This window comes from Lissotriton vulgaris, chromosome 10 (genome assembly GCF_964263255.1).
Source record: "Lissotriton vulgaris chromosome 10, aLisVul1.2, whole genome shotgun sequence".
NCBI classification, from domain to species: domain Eukaryota; kingdom Metazoa; phylum Chordata; class Amphibia; order Caudata; family Salamandridae; genus Lissotriton; species Lissotriton vulgaris.
The window spans coordinates 482,624,214-482,646,380 of record NC_141698.1 but is presented as its reverse complement, the minus strand read 5'-3'; the positions used below and the strand labels follow the sequence as shown (position 1 = coordinate 482,646,380).

The 22,167-nt window shown below is 46.6% G+C and overlaps 1 protein-coding gene across 1 annotated transcript in view; it reads right to left on the bottom strand.

Moving 5' to 3' along the window:
- The window catches only part of LOC147685432 (cyclin-dependent kinase-like 4), an 892,274-nt gene that overhangs the window by 149,749 nt on the left and 720,358 nt on the right, over positions 1-22,167 (bottom strand). The gene's annotated exons all lie outside the window — the stretch shown is intronic.

Here is a 22,167-nt window from a genome sequence, read left to right as displayed (position 1 = left end):
GGGGGGCATTAAGGACCAACCTGGCTGCTGTGTTCTGCACTACTTGCAAACGGTCTAGTACCTCTTCATTTGCACCTGCCAAAAGTCCATTACAATAATCAAGACGGCTGATTACTAGAGCCTGAACCAAAGTTCTTCTGAAGGAGTCCGGAAGGAATGGGAAAATTCTACGGAGGAGACATTTCATATGGAAACAAGATCCCACTATACTATTACCCTGTTGTTTCATAGTCAACTCCGGTTCCAACCGTACCCCCAGGTTCTTGATTATTAGCTTAGGTTCGGGAACTGGGCCTAAGTCCAGTGGCCACCAATCAGGGGACCATTGGACCTTAGCCTCACCGAAAAGCATCACCTCTGTCTTACCAACATTACATTGGAGAAAGTTGGAAGACATCCACTGAGATACTGCTTTTATCCCCTCGGAGAAAGATTGTATAACCTCCGGAGTTAGTGATTTGAAGGGAAATAGCAGCTGTGTATCATCAGCATAGGACACTGGACAAAAACCAAAGGCTCTTGTTACATCTGCCAAGGGGGCCACATAGGTGTTAAAAAGAGTAGGGCTCAAACAAGATCCCTGAGGAACCCCCTTGGTGATCTTAACCTCTTCCGACCTGAAATCACCCATGGTGACACATTGGGTGCGGTCGGAGAGAAAGCTCTTTATCTAGTCCAGTGCCTTGCCGCCGAGTCCATTCACAGTCAGTCGTTCGATCAAGATGTTATGTGAGATGGTATCGAACGCTGCCGATAAATCCAGCAGCACCAGGACGACAAAATAACCACTGTCCTGGTACATGCGGAGATCATCCGTTATCGACAGCAAGGCCGTCACCACGAATCCATAAGGACCAGTCAGGATTTATTCCCACCAGAAACACAGCGCTTAATATCTGACGACTTCTGCGTGTGCTAGGGGCAGAACCTATGGGAAGGACTTGGTGACGATCTTTGTGGTAGACATAGAAAAGGCATTTGATAGCCTAAAGTAGCCATATCTGTTCCATGTAATGAAGAGGTTTGGGCTGGTAGACAAGGGAGATCTACTGGAGGGCAACATAGGGAGAACCATAAGAGGAACAAAAGGCAACTTTGACTTTTGGAGTAGGTTGCAACTCTTGGTAGCCGGCAGAGTAGCCCTACTTAAAATGGTGACCCTACTGAGATTACTGTATTACTGTGGAACCCTACCAATTTGGATACCGCCACGCTACTTCACCCAACTCAGATAAATGGTTACAGGGTTTTTATGGGGTACAGGCAGGCGGAGAGTGGCTCTTAACATTCTAATGAGGGCGAGAGTGGAAAAAGCATGGGCGGTGCCTGACTTCGAGGCTAACTACCTGTCGGCACAGTTACAATGGCTCACAAAATGGGTGGCGGGTCGCTTAAGAGGGACGGAGGTAGTGGGCGAAGACTAGATGACCCTGAGAATGACCCTGAGGCTACTATCCCAACTCACTCTAAGACTCCTAATCTGGAATCCGGTCCTTCCCATGGATTTGGCTACAGCTAGGCGCTGCTGGAACAGGTATCTGCGCCGAGCGAAAGTTAGGATCTTTTATGCCCCAGAAATCCCTTTACTTATGTGCGAGGCCTTACCGCATGGGGGTTGTTGGCAGAGGTTGACGGTTTGGGCGGATCAAGGGTTGTCTACAATGGGGACTTATATAAGGACGGCGCCACATCCCATTCAATGTCCTGCAGGACCGTTATGACTTACCCAGGGGGGGACTTCTTATTGCACTCTGACCTTACTGCGGCAATACGAAAGCACTGGGGAAGAGGACTCACTGAACCTCCATCGTCATTGGGGTGCCAATATGTGGTGATGGCGGCAGGTACATTTAAGGCGGTCACCTGTTTGTGCAGGCGCATAATGCGGGAAGCCTTATCCCCTATTAAAGTTTTACCTAAAGTGGGGGGTAGACTTGGGAGAAGATATCCCAGAGAAAACCTCAGGGGAGCTGGTGGAGAGGGCTTGGAAAAACACCTTTACATACTACATAGGGCATACCTCACTCCGGAGAAAATTAATAAGTACTTTGCGGCCCACTCTGCAGCTTGCCCCTGGTGTAAATAAAGACAATGTGGACTTCAAACACATGTTCTGGGAATGCCCAATTCTGGGTAATTTCTGCGAGGAGGTGATTACGGTGCTGGCCGACATCACTGATAGGGAAAATGAGGCATCCTTCAAATACTGCTTGTTGCACTGGTTCCCGCACCCATTCAACAATAAAGTCCAGGGCACATTTTTAGACATGACCTTACTCCTAGCCAATAGGAACATTACCATGCACTGGAAAGCAAAACAGGGTCGAAGCACAGCCAGATGGGAGAAGGAACTCATTAAGTGGGCGGAGTGTGAGGGAATAATCAGGCAGCAAATAGCAAAAAGGACGAGTAGTGAGAAGGCTTTAGCTACAGCAAGAGCATGGGAAGCTTTAGTTGTGGCACTTAAAACCTCAGATGCTGATGGGGAGGAGGGATCACTAGAGGAGCCCCCAGCAGGAATAGGTTAGATCACAGACACCTGAGTTAAACGACATGGCCCCAGGGAGGGGGACAATGGAAACAGCACAACGCTGCTCTCACTGTTCGAGGGATCCTGTAGAGTTACCTCAGACTAATGTGCAACCTAAACCGAAGTAGTAGGGTATTGCTAACCAGAGATTTGTATGCATGTGACACGCCTGAGAGGAGGGTGAGGGGGCTGTTGTGGGTAGGGTGTGTAAAATCCAGAACAAGGACACACACAGTAGATCCAGAACAGAACACTAATGAACGTACGCCCACAGGGTTGCTCAGGGAGGAGTGGGAATAATGAGAATTGTAGTGATCACTATTCCTTTTTACCTACTACTATATCACTGTATAACAAATTGGTAAATTACGATCCTGAACAATGAAGTATAAGATGTATTGATGTCACCTAGAATCTTATGTCAAACCCAATAAAGTTTGTTAAAAAAGAATGGCTTTCTAATGGTTATAGTGGCTCGGACTATAACAATGGACCTTTTTTGAGCTAAGGCCTACAAAATATTTTTATTTTTACATGTTTAAGTCTTTTAGACATTTTTAAACTTAAAATTTTTTTTAGCTAAAGAAATATTTTTAACACTTTGTGCGTAGCAATGTCTAGTTTAGAATGGTATTACACTTATAGGTTACATATGTCGTCCAGTCGGAAGAGGAGTGGGTGTTATATTCCATATAGGTACCTTATATCGGTGAAGGTAACATCACAGCCTTTCATCTATATTCTTCCCTACATTACATACATAACGGTCTTAGGCACTGACCTTTTACCTAGATATGACACTGCATTCAGAACGCAGGTTTTTCCCTAGTTTGAATCTCATACAATATACATGAGGCTTCTTGGAAGCACAGCAAGATAACAGCAGGAATGACATCTCCTGTATAATATCTCTTTATAAAGTTTGGGCCGACATCATCCTTTAGGCCGACACAGACCTATGGGTGTATATATACATCATGAGGCGAGGCCTCCGGGTGGTTATGCGCTATATAAATGGAATTTTTCATTTCATTTCATTTCATTTCATTTCATGTCTTGCTTAGAGAGACAGAGGAGACCGTGACTTCGCGGCTGACACATTGACCAGAGACGCTGGGGTTCCTGCATGCACAAGCTAGAAAAAAGAGGCGAGATGGCAGCAAGGGATAATTAACGGCGCACTACCTGGCTGTACACTATATTTGAAAACACAAAGTCACTGTTGCCCACCTCCTAGGTCCACTGCCAATTAACCCCACCACTATAATGCAAAAAGAGAGCACAGAGAGGCAACACAAATGTAGAAAAGCACAAATGCTAAGCAAAACATATCTATCCGGACTCTTCAGTTACGATTGTCAAATCTTTTAATAGTTGCTTGAATCACAAAAGCGTAGTGCAGTGCAGATACAGCCAACACGTTTCACCCTAAATAGGGCTTCCTCAGGGCAATCATAAACTGTACTGTGCTCTGTAATGTACGCTGAGATGTACGTAGAAGATAGAGAAGTCGTGGTAACTCAAATTGATGAAGTTAATTCCCAGATTGCGTGTCAGGATCTGACAGATTGTGCCTACATACCAACTTTGACCCAGACCAGACTACATCTCCCAGAAGGCCTTCTGGGTGGAACTATGAGTATTTAGTCACATGACTCGCAGGGTGGACGTACGTGATTCTAGTTGGTTTTGAGTACCTATGGGAGTGGACGATTTTTCCCCGCAGTCCAGGTTGCTCGTTTTCCTTGGATTTGGCGCCCAATTGGGAGGCGTGAAGAAACTGTGGTTTGCGTTACGCTCGGCCGAGCGTGAACGAATCCGTCCCGATTACCTTTCTTCTGCCTGCGGCGGAAGATGTATCCTGGATTAGCGTCATCTGTGAGACGCGAAGATACTGTGAATGGGGTTCCGCTCGGCTGAGCACTGAACGCATTGGGGCTGAATACTTTCTCTCTCTCCTGCGGCTGCGGGGGAAGACCTTGGAGGCGCTTTCTTTGGGCTCAGGAAGCTTCTACCATAAATCTACAAGTTCGCTCGGCTGAGTGTGAATCTTTGCCTTTCTGTAAACTGCCAGCTCGCGGCTGCGATTTAGTATTTACTGTATTTCTGTACCGCCTGCTCCTTCTTGATCCCGGTTGTTTCGTGGGATAGTTCTTACTTTGGATTCCTGCCCTTCCATCAGGGGCAGAGAGTTACTGGGATTCCGGGAGACCTGGTAAGGTTTTTTGAACTCTGTGTGTGTGGAGTGCAGTGAAGTCCGAGACTTTGGTCCTCTTTGCTTATTTTATGATATTTTCCTATAAGGAATTCTGAAGTACGTTATTTAGCCATTCAGGATTGTCGTTCTTGGTGGCAGTTTTTGATTCTATCTTTTTCCACTATATTGAAGGAACCTTAACTTTCACAGTGCTGCACTTTGGTTCCTTTGACTCAGCCTTGTTCCTCCAAGAACCAACAACCCTTTGGAATCCAAGTTGGTTTAGGGTCTGGCTGTTTTCTGTTAAGGGTGACTGAAAAAGAGGGTATGTATGCGGATTGATATATGTAATATGAGGGATGGTCATGTTGACTGGAAGAATTAATGGTATGTTTTGGTTTTCAGGTCCAGACAATATCTGAGATGAGAGAAGCATCTTGCCGTAGAGAGAGAGGAAAGGGGTCCCCGAGTATCGCTGTCTTTCATGGCATGGATTAACCTGTAGCAAGAAATATATGAGAGTAGCGAGGATTTCATGACCTGTTAATATTTTGCTTATGTTGTTACAGGTGTCCCCTATCCACCGCTGTTCCCTTCCTACCCCTATCCCTCGCTTGATTACTCCATGCTCTGTATATATATATATATATATATTAGCCAGAGAATGGGGGCATCAAGAGGTGGACCCTTTGGAGCATCATTCTGATCCTGAGGAGCGAGACCTTCGTGACATTGCGACAATCAATTTCATTTCCTGTTCGTCAAATCCAAATAAGCGATAGAGTGCTCACTTTGATAAGTACAACATATATAGGTTTGTCATCTTAATGCAAAGTGCACAATGAGCACATTTCGAAGGACACGGTGTCTCTCGATCCCGCCGCCGAAATAATAGCTAAAGGCAGCCGCAGCATATCACATGGCTCTTTAAGATAGCCATGTGATACGCAATCTGTGAATTAACTGCATCAATTTGACAATCATTATTGAAGAGTCCGGATAGATCTTTTTTGCTTAGCATTTGTGCTTTTTTACATTTGTGTTGCCTCTCTGTGCTCTCTTTTTACATAAAGAAGCTCCAGCTAGCAGTGGTCCTACTCTCTCGCGGGGTGTCCAACTCAAGACCAGGATGGGGTCCCACATTCTCTCATTCTCAGGTAATGGGGTGGACTAGATCCTAGAGGGATTCTTGTAATAACACCTACATAGATGCTAGGTACATTTTAGGTACATTTAGTCAGGGAGGCATTGTAGGAGTACGCACTTATTATTATGTATTCTATGTACTTGTATATATTAATGATTACTGCAAGATGGTAGAGCTATACCATCCCTTTACTTTTATAGTATATATATTCATGATTACTGCAAGATGGTAGAGCTATACCATCCTTTTACTTTTGTAGTATTGCTAATCATATATCTCTGCTACTGTCTAATGGTTGTTGCAGCTCATCTATTCTACATTAGAATAACAACTGTTCAATAAATCCTCATTGAAATGCCCAGACTGTTTATTCTGTATATCTCTGAGACAGAACTAAGTGAGCACGAGTGACTGAGCGAAAAGTAGTATATTGTTTCCACGCTCCTGGAGGATCAGGCTTATCATGTTCTGAGGTTGCCAAGATCTATTCTCTCCCCAGTAAGAGGAGATTCTAGTGGCACTGTGAGCTAGCTAACACAACAGGCTAAAGTATCCGGTGGGGGTGCTCGGATCCAGTCTGCCACCAAACCCACAGTTTATGTTATCCAGAACGTGCATATCCTGTATAGGGTATATAGGAGGTTAAATACAAAGGTGGTTCTGTTGGGTAGTGAGAAATTACTTTAAAGGAAGGCTAGATCAGCTCAATACATATTGAAAAAACCTCTCTGAAAACAAGCAACTAGGAAATAAAGTATTTATATTTAGTAAAAAGCAATCACGATACATAAGAATTACTTCATTCTGTGATGTCACAGGTTTCAATAAATGGTAAAACCGTTAAGGAAACATGTGATGAACGTGACTGTTGGTGAACAAAGTGATCAGTGCATTAAATCCAGTGACACATATATACAAATTATACATAGGGAAGTAAGATGGCTAGAGTGTTGAATTAGTACTCAAAGGAGACAAGGGGTAACTATACAGGCTCCTGGAGTGTCTGGACCAGTGGTAAGCGTCGACGTTTCGACCCTAATGTGCCCCAGTTGGTGGTCAGACCCCGTGTTCAAGTGAAGCAAATCACTGCAAGCGATCGCTTGCAGTGATCGTGGTCGGAACCACAGCGCATTCTTCCGCGATTTGCTTCACTTGAACACGGGGTCTGACCTTTTGGCTACCCACCAGGCTGCGTTATCTCCACCTGTTCCCCATACTGTCCCTTGTCTTGATAAAGACCCGCCGCGACCACCAACTGGGGCGCATTAGGGTCAAAACGTCCACGCTTACCACTGGTCTAGACACTCCAGGAGCCTGTCTAGTTACCCCTTGTCTCCTTGGAGTACTAATTCAACACTCTGGCCGTCTTACTTCCCTATGTATAATTTGTATATATGTGTCACTGGATTTAATGCACTGATCACTTTGTTCACCAACAGTCACGTTCATCACATGTTTTCTTAACGGTTTTACCATTTATTGAAACCTGTGGCATCACAGAATGAAGTAATTCTTATGTATCGTGATAGCTTTTTACTAAATATAAAGACTTTATTTCCTAGTTGCTTGTTTTCAGAGAGGTTTTTTCAATATGTATTGAGCTGATTTAGCCTTCCTTTAAAGTAATTTCTCACTACCCAACAGAACCACCTTTGTATTTAAACGCGCTTACCCAGGTTCTGAGGGACACTGGGTCACCCCTTTTATGTTAACCTAGGGTATATAGGAACTACACGAAAGTACAAGTGAACATGGAAGCCATCTGAAGTATATGTAATGGACACTGTTCATTACGGGCTCACCAGATACATGATGACTTTACTGAAACCTGTGGTGTTTGGTATCAAACACCTGGTCTTAATAAATCAATACTGATTCCAGTGGTGGATGTATTAAAATATGCACCCAGAGGACACCTTAGAGGTGCCCCCTGATCACCTACCAGCCTCTTAATGTGCTGGCTGACTAGTATCATCCAGACTGCCACCACAGACGTTTCTGATATCCTGCATGTGAGAGCCCATGCTGTGTGAGGCTTTCTCCAGGGGGACGTGTTCTCACCTCCTCCAGCAGGATGGCTAGTGAATCTGCATACCAAGGCCAGGAACTGAAAAGACCTTGCCACAGTTGATACGCGACCCAGGCAGCCCCAGACTTGGGAGATGCCCCCCTTGCCCTGAAGCCCATTTGGTTCCAGGACAGGTGGGAAATTAGCTTTGAAAAGAAGAGATGTGCACTACCAACCCAGTCACACCCCTAAGATGGGCTGCCTGATGTGCTTCACGAAAGAAGCATTCCACTATCTTGATTTTAGTGGAATAAGGGACTCTGAGATAGGGTTCTGCCCACTCCCTACCGGAAGTGGTCATATAGGGGGTGCAGTGACCTCAAGGGTATGTAGCTCATTGGCTACTACCCTTCACTCCCCTTAATACCCCCAAAATATGGTATTTAGGTGGTAACTGACACCAAGAACTCAGATTCACTTGACAAAAGACGAAGAAGGACAAAGAGCTGGAGAGGCGAGAACTGTGGACTACAAGTGGACTTTGGTGCCAAGCCCTGCCTGCGCCTGTCCCGACAATCATGACAAACTGATTTTTCCTGCAGCTGTGCATCCTCTAAAAGCCTCAGAGGGCCTCAGAATTTTGCCAAGCTGTCAGCACCTTCCTTGAAGTGGAGGAGCCACTTTCCTGCAACCTGAAGGCAACGTTTGGTTCACTGTTCTGCTGATTACAAAGCACTCCAATCCAGTAGCCATCAAGGAGGTCACCATGCAACACGAGCCTAGATCCATATCCCACCAAGTGTGAAGATGCCAGGACCCCCAAGATCTACCCTGAACCAATGTAATCCTTGTAAACCAATAAAAGTTGTCTGGACTTTCTACATATTATACCTAATTTTGGTAGGAGTAAACAGAATACCGCTGTAAGAAACTGTCTCTATATATACTACACCAAAATGAGGTATAGAGTGTGAGTCCAAGTGCCCCCAGAGGTAGGCAGAGGTTAAAGTTAGATAGAACCTTACGCTCTAATAGTGTTAGCTTGGTCGAGCAGTAAGGCAGACTCAGAGGACAGTGGTAAGCATTTGATGTACACACTCAGCCAGCAAATGTATTCACACACTCAAGAACTGAACTCTAGGCCAATTGTTTTTGTATAAAAGTATACTGCTGTTTATTTTTAGAACTAAGCAAGCCTGCCACAGGTAAACATTAAATACTTTTCAGTAATAAGTTACTGGATATAGAACAGTTTGAAAATGCAATAGAAATTGTACTGGAAGGTAGCAGTAGTATGCCACACTTAGCAAATGCAGTACATTGAAATGAATAGGCTTTTAAAGTAAATTACAGGTAAGTTACTTTTTACGTTACTTTTCTAACTCAGTGCTGGATACCTAGATTCAGCACTGGGACATTTCCTGGAAACAGGTAAGAATTTACGTTTTCGTTATTCGTGCGATTTTTAATGAATATTTTCAGATTTCAAAACTCCACACTTAGAAACTTTTGGAGCAGTACATTGAAATGAATAGGCTTTTCCAGTAAATTGCAGGTAAGTTACTTTTCACGTTACTTTTCTAACTCAGTGCTGGATACCTAGATTCAGCACTGGAACATCTCCTGCAAACAGGTGTTTAAACACATTTTGGTTATTTGTGTGATTTTTAAGGAATATTTTTAGATTTCAAAACTTCACACTTAGAAACTTTTTGGAGAAAAGGTGTCAATGTTATTCTATGGAAGGAAAACAGGTTAACGGTTCACAGGTAAGTAATCGACTGTGGGACTTAAGGTTCTGGGGTTAGACTCAGGGGTCCCCCAGGGTCAGTGATGCACTGTTGTTTCACCCTCAGCGGCACTAGGGCGGCCGTGTGCAGAGTGTTGTGGCCCAATGTTATCCAATGGGGGATGGGGGGCTCTGGTTGGTGGCTGCTGGCAAGCACGCCACTGGGCTGTGGGAGCAAAGCTCCTAGGGTTAAGGTCAGGGCAAATGGGGAAACAAAGTAGCACAAAAAGTGCACTCTCAGCGGTACTGGGGAGGCCGGGTGTAGAATGCTGTTTCGACGTCGGGCGCCCTGTTGTTTTCTATGGAGAACCTCTGGTTTGCAGAAGCACTGCAGGCAGGGAGGCGAAGGACTTCTGGGTGTGACCACCATTTGGAGAGGTAAGTTGAGAAGTTAAGGGCTGGCTAGGTACCGTCGATTTGGGTACACAAGGCCTTGGGGCGTCAGGTGCAGGGGTGCCTTTTTTGGGTTGGATCTTCTTATCCAGCTCCTAGTCGGAGTAAGGGGGGCCTTCTGGTTTTAGGCTGCAGGAGTCGGCTGGAGCCTTGAGGCAGGTCAGGGGCCGCCGGATCTTGGGTTAGGATCACTTGGGGGCCGCCACGTGGTGTTTTTCCACTCAAGCTAGAGCCGGGTTTGGCGGGTGCAGAGTGGGCTGGATTCGCGGTCTCTGGCTGGCACCAGAAGATGCAATTTGAACAAATCCGGTGTTCAGGGGAGATGCAGTCTTTAGAAGTGAAGGCAGGCAGGGTCCTCAGTGTTTCTTGAGGTTGCTGGCTGCAGGACACACTAGGATTTTGCAGGAGCAGGTTTGAGGGCAGACAGGTATGTAGGGCTGGGGCCAAGTCAGTGGGAATCGTCCTCTTGTTAGCTCTGCACGGCTCTTCGGTCCTTCTTCTCATCTTCTTTTCTTGTTGTTTCTTGATCTGAGGAATCAAGGTTCAGGGTGGCCACTAAATACTAAATTTAGTTGCGTTACAGGTAGGTAAAGGGGAGAGTCCCTTCCCTGGGGTGGGTACACCCCCTATTGTGCCACTCTCCAGTGGGAGGGGGGCAGGAGCCTGTCCTTGGTTGGCTGGGTCCCCCCATCCTCAAGATGGCAGGAACTCATGGTTGTGCTTCACCTCGCCTCCCCCACCTGAGGGGTGGAGTTGGCAGAGGTGGGCACACCTCTCTACCTCACTTGTTTTTCCCGCCAGTTCTCCCGCCCAAAGTGGTTGCTGAAAGCACCACATGGTCCGGAGAGGCTCACAAAGGCGGCATGCCTTTAATCTTCTCCTTCGTGAACCCTGCCATCCTGGGGAAGGAGGCTTGACACCTCACCCCAGGATGTGCATTGTTTCAGGCCCCCAAGAGCAGCAGCTCTTGACCCAGGGGTCCGGAAACATGTGTGGTGGTAGCAGTCTAGGCAGCCACTGAGTCAGGTCAATAGAAGTTGGTCGAGTTTCAGGGGGCATCTCTAAGATGCCCTCTGGTGTGCATTATACATTAAAACCCACACTGGCATCAGTGTGGGTTTAATGTGCTGAGAAGTTTGATACCAAACTTCCCAGACTTCAGTGTGGCCATTATGGTGTTGTGGAGTTCGTAATGACAAACTCCCAGCACCATATACTCTTAATGGCAACACTGCACTTACAGTGCCCAGGAATGGACTTGGGCACTGTAGGGGTACAGGGCCCATGCACCTGTACCCTCACCACTGTCATAGGCCACCCAGCTAGAGGGGTGACTGATGTATGTCAGGGCAGTGGTTTGTGGGCATGGCACACAGGGATGTGTGCCATGTCGACTCTTCACTTTGTTCTGCGCCAAGAGACGCAGCCTACAAAGGCAGTGTGAGAGTGTCAGGGTACATGGCCTCTAGGGGTGGCACAATAAGAGATGCAGCCCCTAGAGGTAGAGCCTGCTGCGAACAGTAGCAAACAAAACAGGTGATGGACCGAATGTGGATCAATGTCACACATTCATCCCAGTCCAAAGATCTGGGTCCAAATCCATCGTTTTTTTGCACTCCACACCACCCTGGGTTAGACAATGGCGATATGCAAATCAGCTCTGACCCTGTGCCCCATGGGAACAGTCCAGTCCGAACTACAAAAGCCATGTCCTTCCCAGAACGGAATCAAGCATCCGAGGACCGGACCGGTTTCGAGGTAACACCTCTCATCAGCCCGGCTAGCTTGACTCCAAGTGGTGTGGAGTGCCTGGGACCCACGTCTGAGCATCCCCAGCGCACTTATGGCGGCAATTGCAAACAAAACAGGTGATGGACCGAATGTGGATCAATGTCACACATTCATCCCAGTCCAAAGATCTGGGTCCAAATCCATCGTTTTTTTGCACTCCACACCACCCTGGGTTAGACAATGGCGATATGCAAATCAGCTCTGACCCTGTGCCCCATGGGAACAGTCCAGTCCGAACTACAAAAGCCATGTCCTTCCCAGAACGGAATCAAGCATCCGAGGACCGGACCGGTTTCGAGGTAACACCTCTCATCAGCCCGGCTAGCTTGACTCCAAGTGGTGTGGAGTGCCTGGGACCCACGTCTGAGCATCCCCAGCGCACTTATGGCGGCAATTGCAAACAAAACAGGTGATGGACCGAATGTGGATCAATGTCACACATTCATCCCAGTCCAAAGATCTGGGTCCAAATCCATCGTTTTTTTGCACTCCACACCACCCTGGGTTAGACAATGGCGATATGCAAATCAGCTCTGACCCTGTGCCCCATGGGAACAGTCCAGTCCGAACTACAAAAGCCATGTCCTTCCCAGAACGGAATCAAGCATCCGAGGACCGGACCGGTTTCGAGGTAACACCTCTCATCAGCCCGGCTAGCTTGACTCCAAGTGGTGTGGAGTGCCTGGGACCCACGTCTGAGCATCCCCAGCGCACTTATGGCGGCAATTGCAAACAAAACAGGTGATGGACCGAATGTGGATCAATGTCACACATTCATCCCAGTCCAAAGATCTGGGTCCAAATCCATCGTTTTTTTGCACTCCACACCACCCTGGGTTAGACAATGGCGATATGCAAATCAGCTCTGACCCTGTGCCCCATGGGAACAGTCCAGTCCGAACTACAAAAGCCATGTCCTTCCCAGAACGGAATCAAGCATCCGAGGACCGGACCGGTTTCGAGGTAACACCTCTCATCAGCCCGGCTAGCTTGACTCCAAGTGGTGTGGAGTGCCTGGGACCCACGTCTGAGCATCCCCAGCGCACTTATGGCGGCAATTGCAAACAAAACAGGTGATGGACCGAATGTGGATCAATGTCACACATTCATCCCAGTCCAAAGATCTGGGTCCAAATCCATCGTTTTTTTGCACTCCACACCACCCTGGGTTAGACAATGGCGATATGCAAATCAGCTCTGACCCTGTGCCCCATGGGAACAGTCCAGTCCGAACTACAAAAGCCATGTCCTTCCCAGAACGGAATCAAGCATCCGAGGACCGGACCGGTTTCGAGGTAACACCTCTCATCAGCCCGGCTAGCTTGACTCCAAGTGGTGGCTTTTGTAGTTCGGACTGGACTGTTCCCATGGGGCACAGGGTCAGAGCTGATTTGCATATCGCCATTGTCTAACCCGGGGTGGTGTGGAGTGCAAAAAAATGATGGATTTGGGCCCAGATCTTTGGACTGGGTGGAGTGTGTGACATTGATCCACATTCGGTCCATCACCTGTTGTTTTTGCAAATTCCGCCCTAAGTGCGCTGGGGATGCCCAGACGTGGGTCCCAGGCACTCCACACCACTGGAGTCAAGCTAGCCGGGCTGATGAGAGGTGTTACCTCGAAACCGGTCCGGTCCTCGGATGCTTGATTCCGTTCTGGGAAGGACATGGCTTTTGTAGTTCGGACTGGACTGTTCCCATGGGGCACAGGGTCAGAGCTGATTTGCATATCGCCATTGTCTAACCCGGGGTGGTGTGGAGTGCAAAAAAATGATGGATTTGGGCCCAGATCTTTGGACTGGGTGGAGTGTGTGACATTGATCCACATTCGGTCCATCACCTGTTGTTTTTGCAAATTCCGCCCTAAGTGCGCTGGGGATGCCCAGACGTGGGTCCCAGGCACTCCACACCACTGGAGTCAAGCTAGCCGGGCTGATGAGAGGTGTTACCTCGAAACCGGTCCGGTCCTCGGATGCTTGATTCCGTTCTGGGAAGGACATGGCTTTTGTAGTTCGGACTGGACTGTTCCCATGGGGCACAGGGTCAGAGCTGATTTGCATATCGCCATTGTCTAACCCGGGGTGGTGTGGAGTGCAAAAAAATGATGGATTTGGGCCCAGATCTTTGGACTGGGTGGAGTGTGTGACATTGATCCACATTCGGTCCATCACCTGTTGTTTTTGCAAATTCCGCCCTAAGTGCGCTGGGGATGCCCAGACGTGGGTCCCAGGCACTCCACACCACTGGAGTCAAGCTAGCCGGGCTGATGAGAGGTGTTACCTCGAAACCGGTCCGGTCCTCGGATGCTTGATTCCGTTCTGGGAAGGACATGGCTTTTGTAGTTCGGACTGGACTGTTCCCATGGGGCACAGGGTCAGAGCTGATTTGCATATCGCCATTGTCTAACCCGGGGTGGTGTGGAGTGCAAAAAAATGATGGATTTGGGCCCAGATCTTTGGACTGGGTGGAGTGTGTGACATTGATCCACATTCGGTCCATCACCTGTTGTTTTTGCAAATTCCGCCCTAAGTGCGCTGGGGATGCCCAGACGTGGGTCCCAGGCACTCCACACCACTGGAGTCAAGCTAGCCGGGCTGATGAGAGGTGTTACCTCGAAACCGGTCCGGTCCTCGGATGCTTGATTCCGTTCTGGGAAGGACATGGCTTTTGTAGTTCGGACTGGACTGTTCCCATGGGGCACAGGGTCAGAGCTGATTTGCATATCGCCATTGTCTAACCCGGGGTGGTGTGGAGTGCAAAAAAATGATGGATTTGGGCCCAGATCTTTGGACTGGGTGGAGTGTGTGACATTGATCCACATTCGGTCCATCACCTGTTGTTTTTGCAAATTCCGCCCTAAGTGCGCTGGGGATGCCCAGACGTGGGTCCCAGGCACTCCACACCACTGGAGTCAAGCTAGCCGGGCTGATGAGAGGTGTTACCTCGAAACCGGTCCGGTCCTCGGATGCTTGATTCCGTTCTGGGAAGGACATGGCTTTTGTAGTTCGGACTGGACTGTTCCCATGGGGCACAGGGTCAGAGCTGATTTGCATATCGCCATTGTCTAACCCGGGGTGGTGTGGAGTGCAAAAAAATGATGGATTTGGGCCCAGATCTTTGGACTGGGTGGAGTGTGTGACATTGATCCACATTCGGTCCATCACCTGTTGTTTTTGCAAATTCCGCCCTAAGTGCGCTGGGGATGCCCAGACGTGGGTCCCAGGCACTCCACACCACTGGAGTCAAGCTAGCCGGGCTGATGAGAGGTGTTACCTCGAAACCGGTCCGGTCCTCGGATGCTTGATTCCGTTCTGGGAAGGACATGGCTTTTGTAGTTCGGACTGGACTGTTCCCATGGGGCACAGGGTCAGAGCTGATTTGCATATCGCCATTGTCTAACCCGGGGTGGTGTGGAGTGCAAAAAAATGATGGATTTGGGCCCAGATCTTTGGACTGGGTGGAGTGTGTGACATTGATCCACATTCGGTCCATCACCTGTTGTTTTTGCAAATTCCGCCCTAAGTGCGCTGGGGATGCCCAGACGTGGGTCCCAGGCACTCCACACCACTGGAGTCAAGCTAGCCGGGCTGATGAGAGGTGTTACCTCGAAACCGGTCCGGTCCTCGGATGCTTGATTCCGTTCTGGGAAGGACATGGCTTTTGTAGTTCGGACTGGACTGTTCCCATGGGGCACAGGGTCAGAGCTGATTTGCATATCGCCATTGTCTAACCCGGGGTGGTGTGGAGTGCAAAAAAATGATGGATTTGGGCCCAGATCTTTGGACTGGGTGGAGTGTGTGACATTGATCCACATTCGGTCCATCACCTGTTGTTTTTGCAAATTCCGCCCTAAGTGCGCTGGGGATGCCCAGACGTGGGTCCCAGGCACTCCACACCACTGGAGTCAAGCTAGCCGGGCTGATGAGAGGTGTTACCTCGAAACCGGTCCGGTCCTCGGATGCTTGATTCCGTTCTGGGAAGGACATGGCTTTTGTAGTTCGGACTGGACTGTTCCCATGGGGCACAGGGTCAGAGCTGATTTGCATATCGCCATTGTCTAACCCGGGGTGGTGTGGAGTGCAAAAAAATGATGGATTTGGGCCCAGATCTTTGGACTGGGTGGAGTGTGTGACATTGATCCACATTCGGTCCATCACCTGTTGTTTTTGCGAACAGTAGCAAGCACAAACTGATTGGAGCATCTAACAATTGGGACAAGTGGGGTAGTGGTAAAGCAGTAGAAGGGAGTGTGGTAACTTGATGTGGCTATGGTATAGTTATGCAGTGTCCAGCATCATGCAAACAGATGGTAGGGTCACTCTGTCTCCGCAATTGTGTGTCTCAGTGTGTCGCTGCCTTGCCCCTGTTGTGGGGAGCTGCTGCTATACTGGAATACAGGGATCTGAATACAGAGTGAGGGAAACATCGCCTTGGGGTATAGTACACAATGTTTTGGGCTACAGGAGGCTGCAGCTGTCTGTGACATCACCAGTGGTGGGGTCTGGGAGCCTTTGCATGAGCCTTCTGTCATTGTGGAGTTGATGTCTGAGGAGAAGCGAAAAGTTCTTGTTTCCTCCTCAGAGGAACTGGCACTTTCCCCCTAGGACGCCGCCGTCCTCAGAGCCCGGCACTAGTCCTCAACCAGCTGTTTTATGGCCAGCGGCTGGATAGTCAGGAGCTCAGATGGGGAGCCCATCTGGGTCTTCTGTACCTCTGATGTCAATTCAGGGAAATGTGGGGGGCTCCTCCCCGTCGACACAAGAGCCTCCCCATGATGTTCAGGAACCCAGTCCCAGGTAGGCTGGGTGTTGGTAAAGAAGAGAGATTTGCTGTCCACCAAGATTTTGAGGCGGGTTGGAAACAGCAGAGAGTCCTGGATACTTAGTTGAGAGGATGCTCCTTCACCATCAGGAAGAAGGCACACTGGTGCTCAATGCTTGGGTGTAGTCCGGGAACCTTACTGTGGCATTTCACAAGCCGTAGTTGCATGGCCCGTCCAGCCGCCATCAGAATGGCATTGCCATCTTTGAAGTGGAGGACTTTGGTCAGCATTGGGCATTGTGGCGCTTCCGGGATAGAGCTGCGTGCAGGCACCATATGAACTCTCACCAGTGAGAAGAATTGTGTGAGGCTGAAGAACGGGTCAAAAGATTTGAACCAAGTATCTAAGAAGGCCAATGGGTCCCGGCCCTCTACTCTCTACAGTAGTCCCAGTATCCAAATGTTACTTCTGTGGGAGCACCCCTCCACGTCCTCCACTCTCACATTGAGATTCCTCACTATATCCTGGAGATCTCGAATGGTCAGGTGATAGGCAGAGGATTGTGGTTGCAGTTTGGCTAGCACCTTCTCTCCCTCTGTAACCCTGTTTGTGAGCTTACGATGCTCATCGCAGAGGAAGACCAATCGCACCATCATGGAGTTGATCCTGTTCTCTGTGGAGATTGAAATTGTTTGATAGCTGTAAGGATCTTGTCCAACTTGTCATTTGTGGGCACCGAGAAGGGTTGCGTGTCCTCAGGCACTGAAGTCTCCGGCACCAGTGTTAGTGGAATTACTGTGTCAGGCACCTGGGAGGGTGCAGCTAACCTCAAGTGACTCATCTTAGGAGGGGACAGCAGTGATAGCTAGAATCCGGGCCTCAACTTGCCTCCGATTATGCATTCCAGGGCCAAGGCCGGGAGACACATGGTGCCTCGGTTGCTCGATATGCGGCCCGCCTGCTCAGGTGCCCTGCGAGTTCTTAGTTCTCACTCAAGGAGCAAAGATCCACATGGCCCTTGCTTTGCAGCACAATTATTTATCCTCCCCTGCCTGGGAAGTGCAGTAGGTCTGCAATGCCAGCGTCTCAGCCACCGTGTCTTCTGGCCCGGGACCTCTGGGCAGGCAACGGTCACAGCAGTCCCCAGCTGCATCTATCTAGGCCCCCAAAGGGCCATCAGGTGGCATGATGGTATCCCCCACCATCAAGGGTGCAGCCAGGAAGGCTGCAGCTGTGGATGCCGGACTCCTGAACCCTGTTACGTTGGATGCTCGGGTCACAAACATGGAGCTCTAGCTAGGAGCAATCTCCATGTTGGATGGCTATGCCACGCTCCCCTGTACATGTAGCTTTTATAAACATAAATGGCAATGATATGTTTATCGATCCAATGAGCATGCATTGTATACTAATCCCAAACATGTTTAGTAGTTTGGAGCGTGCATTGCTTGGGTGAGTTTAGAAGACAGTAATTTAAATACTGTGAAGGAATTAAGTGACTGGCTGTATAGTGTAACAGGGGACACTGATCTGTATGTGTTTGTTTGTGTAAGGTTGGTTGTAGAGTACATGGGAATATGCAAGCTAAAGCTTTGATTGAGCTTCAGGGAGGAATATCCCTACAACCTGCTGTTCCCATATTCAGACAGGAGTGAAATCAGATTCAAGGATACCTTTAGTCATTCATTATGGAGAAGGCTACCTAGCAGCTAAAAATAGGGCAAAGCTGTGGAAAAAAATATTGTATACAGAGTACTGTGAAAAGTCTAGAAAGAATCTGGTAGCCTATCTGCCCCATTCTTAACCATCTTCAGCTCCAATGACGATAGAACCACAGCCTGATCACTGGAGTGATGAAGAATTGTTAAAGAACTGATCTTTAGAGATTTGTAGTGCTGAATGGAGGTTACAGGGAGGAGGTAAGACCATAGGGAGGCAGGGTTGCAGTCGATCTTGCTCTCCATGCAAGTACTGTCTGGTTATGGGCCTCTCTTGTGCAGTTCGTAAGATATACATTTATCAATTATTATCATACGTCTCATTGTGCAAGTGCAGGTGAGCACAGTGAGCAAGCAGCAGCTAGATTCAGCCCCTAAAGCTGAAAATGGTTCAAGATACAGTTACAGTTAACAATCTGGGAGACAAAGTGAAAATATCCTACAGCTCAAAATCTAGCAATTATTTATGTTTTGAACACAGTCCAAATATTTCTACAACAAAGTTGTAAGCCAAATATTTGGTGAGGTGAGAGGCAGTATTCTTAGGCCTCTGCTTTTCAGGTCTGAGAGCAAGATTGAAGGCAGAGAAAACAACAAGATTTTTAAGACTTCCAATCCGTGCCTACGTTTTCTGAACTTAAAAAATGATCAAGTAGGGTTTCATTGAAGCACTGATTTGGGATCTGGTACAGAGAGAACGAGTTGGGCGTCATTCGAGCCTGACACTTGTTTATCCCTTTTTATGTGTTGGGGGGCTAAAGTACCTTCCAATGTAGAATGTGACATCTGCTGGGCCTGCCATTGGAATCTCTGCTGTACTTTTGTCCTGTCTCGCCATACACCAGGCCATGCAAGATCCTGTGACTTAAGGGCTGCATTATGCGCCAAAAGAGGGGGCCTGTAATATTTGTGATGCCTGCTGGATGTCAGTACTGATGAATGCCCGAACTTGCAGCTAGAGTTTCTAGGATATTTGCAATCTACAGTGGAAATTTGCTCTCTTTTGACCGAATATGGGCGATCTCTGTGATTCTTCTCTGCGGGAACTTCTCCAATGCAGTCTTTGTAATCTGAAGGATATGGCTTCTGCAAAAATCATGAGACGTTTTGAACATTTCTTATAGCTGTTTGTGGGAAGTTTTAGCCTGTATAATTTGTGTAACCTAAGGGACAACTAATGAAGAGATTGGCCCTGGTTTCCCCCTCGACCGTCACCTTCCCAGCCAGACATTGGACACAGTTCTTCCTCGTCTCCCTGTTATGTCTCCTTTTCCCCCTCCTTTCCTACAAATTCTCTCAACCTCATTGTTTATTTACTGTGCCTTACTACACTATTGTAACTGATGTAACTTGCAACGCAATGTTCCTCTGTTGTGGCACTCTGATACCTCCGCGTCTAGCCAGCGCTATATAATCCTTTTTGATGTACCTTGTAATGCAACGATCCTCTGGTTAGGTGCTCTGATACCTCCGGGTCTAGACAGCGCTATATAACCTTTGCAAATCAAATAAACTAAAAATTGGTTTCCCTGAACGCTGAGACCTGAGCAACATAGCTGGGTGTAGAGTCAAAATATTGAGTTTTTTATTTCGAATTACATTAATATCGATTAAAAAATATAGAATGGACACAATAGCGACTGGACAAAATATAGACTACAAAAATATCGACTAGAATAGCATTAATATCGATTCCAAAATATAGAATGGACAAAATATCGAATGGACAGAATATAGACAACAAAAATATCGAATTAGAGGTAAGTGAATATTAATTTTTTAAGTGTTTTTTATGTTACTATATGTGTGAAAAGTGTATATTTATTTTATAATTTATTTTAATTATTTCATTTTATGGTATTTTATTTTTGCGTAATATAAATCAGTAGCGGGTTGTGGGTTTATAGGGGAATCGGGTGGGAAGTAATTTAATTATAATGTATTAAATATGTTAATTTATTTATTGGTATTTATTTGGAATTAATTGTTAATTAATTATTAATTGGTAATTAATTACAATTAAATTGGCAATTAATTATATTTAATTGGTTAATTGATAATTATGTTAATTATAATAATTTATTTTCTGTAGCAGGTTGCGGGTTTATAGGGGAATAGGGTGGGAAGTAATTTAATTATAATTAATTAAATATGTTAATTTGTTTATTGGTATTCAATTTTTAATTAATTGTTAATTAATTAATAATTGGTAATTAATTACAATGTAATTGGTAATTAATTTTAATTTATTGATTAATTGGTAATTAATTAAAATAAAATTGGTAATTCATTGTTAATTAATAAATAATTGGTAAGTAATTAAAATATAATTGGTACATAATTTTAAATAATTGATTACATGTTAATCATGTTAATTGTATTAATTTATTTTCAGTTGTGGGTTTATAGGGGAATAGGGTGGGGAGTAATTTAATTATAAATAATTACATTTTTTTATTCATTTATTGGTTATTTTTGTTGAAATTAATTAATTTATTATTAAAAACTAATAATAATTGGTATTAATATTTAATTAATTTTCATTCATATATGAAGTATATATGTTCCCTACTGTTGCACTCTCTGGAGTGGGAATAGTAATTTTTACCCCTACGCTATCCAACGCTTTCCCTCCTGTTGCACTCATTGGAGTGGGAATAGTAATTGTTATGCCTAGCTATCCAATGCTTTCCCTACTGTTGCACTCTCTGGAGTGGGAATAGTAATTTTAACCCCTACGCTATCCAACGCTTTCCCTACTGTTGCACTCACTGGAGTGGGAATAGTAATTTTAACCTCTACGCTATCTAACGCTTTCCCTACTGTTGCACTCACTGGAGTGGGAATAGTAATTTTTACCCTCCCGCTATCCAATGCTTTCCCTACTGTTGCACTCTCTGGAGTGGGAATAGTAATTTTTACCCTCCCGCCATCCAACGTTTTCCCTACTGTTGCACTCACTGGAGTGGGAATAGTAATTTTTATGCCTACGCTATCCAACGCTTCCCCTACTGTTGCACTCTGGGGAGTGGGAATAGTAATTGTTATCCCTACGCTATCCAACGTTTTCCCTACTGTTGCACTCACTGGAGTGGGAATAGTAATTTTCACCCCTACGGTATCCAAGGTTTTCCCTACTGTTGCACTCTCTGGAGTGGTAATAGTAATTTTTACCACTACGCTATCAACGCTTTCCCTACTGTATCACACTCTGGAGTGGGAATAGTCATTTTTACCCTCCCGCTATCCAACGTTTTCCCTACTTTTGCACTCACTGGAGTGGAAATAGTAATTTTTATGCCTACACTATCCAATGTTTTTGCTACTGTTGCACTCACTGGAGTGGTAATAGTAAATTTAACCCTCTCGCTATCCTATGGTAAATATATTGTATCGAATATGCTACTTACCAGTATGCATCTGTTCTTGGCATGTAGGGCTGCTGACATTCATATCTGTGCATAGATCGCCGCCTAGTGTTGGGACCGGATGATCGCACATTGTTGTCCTGGAAGAGCCTTCGAAGTATCATGAGATAGGTGGCTCCTCCCCTGGACTACAGTGCGCATGGGCATCGACTCCATCCTCAAATTGTTTTTAGCCATTGTGGCCAAGATGGAGTGAAACTAAGTGAATGATGACCATGCTAGAAGTATATGTGAATTCTGCAGCTGCTACAGGCGCCGGGGAGGAGGGCGGGCGATATGAATGTCAGCAGCCCTACATGCCAAGAACAGATGCATACTGGTAAGTAGCATATTCGGTTCGAGGCTGCTGAATTCATATCTGTGCATAGAATACATAGCACTCCCTCCATTAACGGCGGCCGCCCG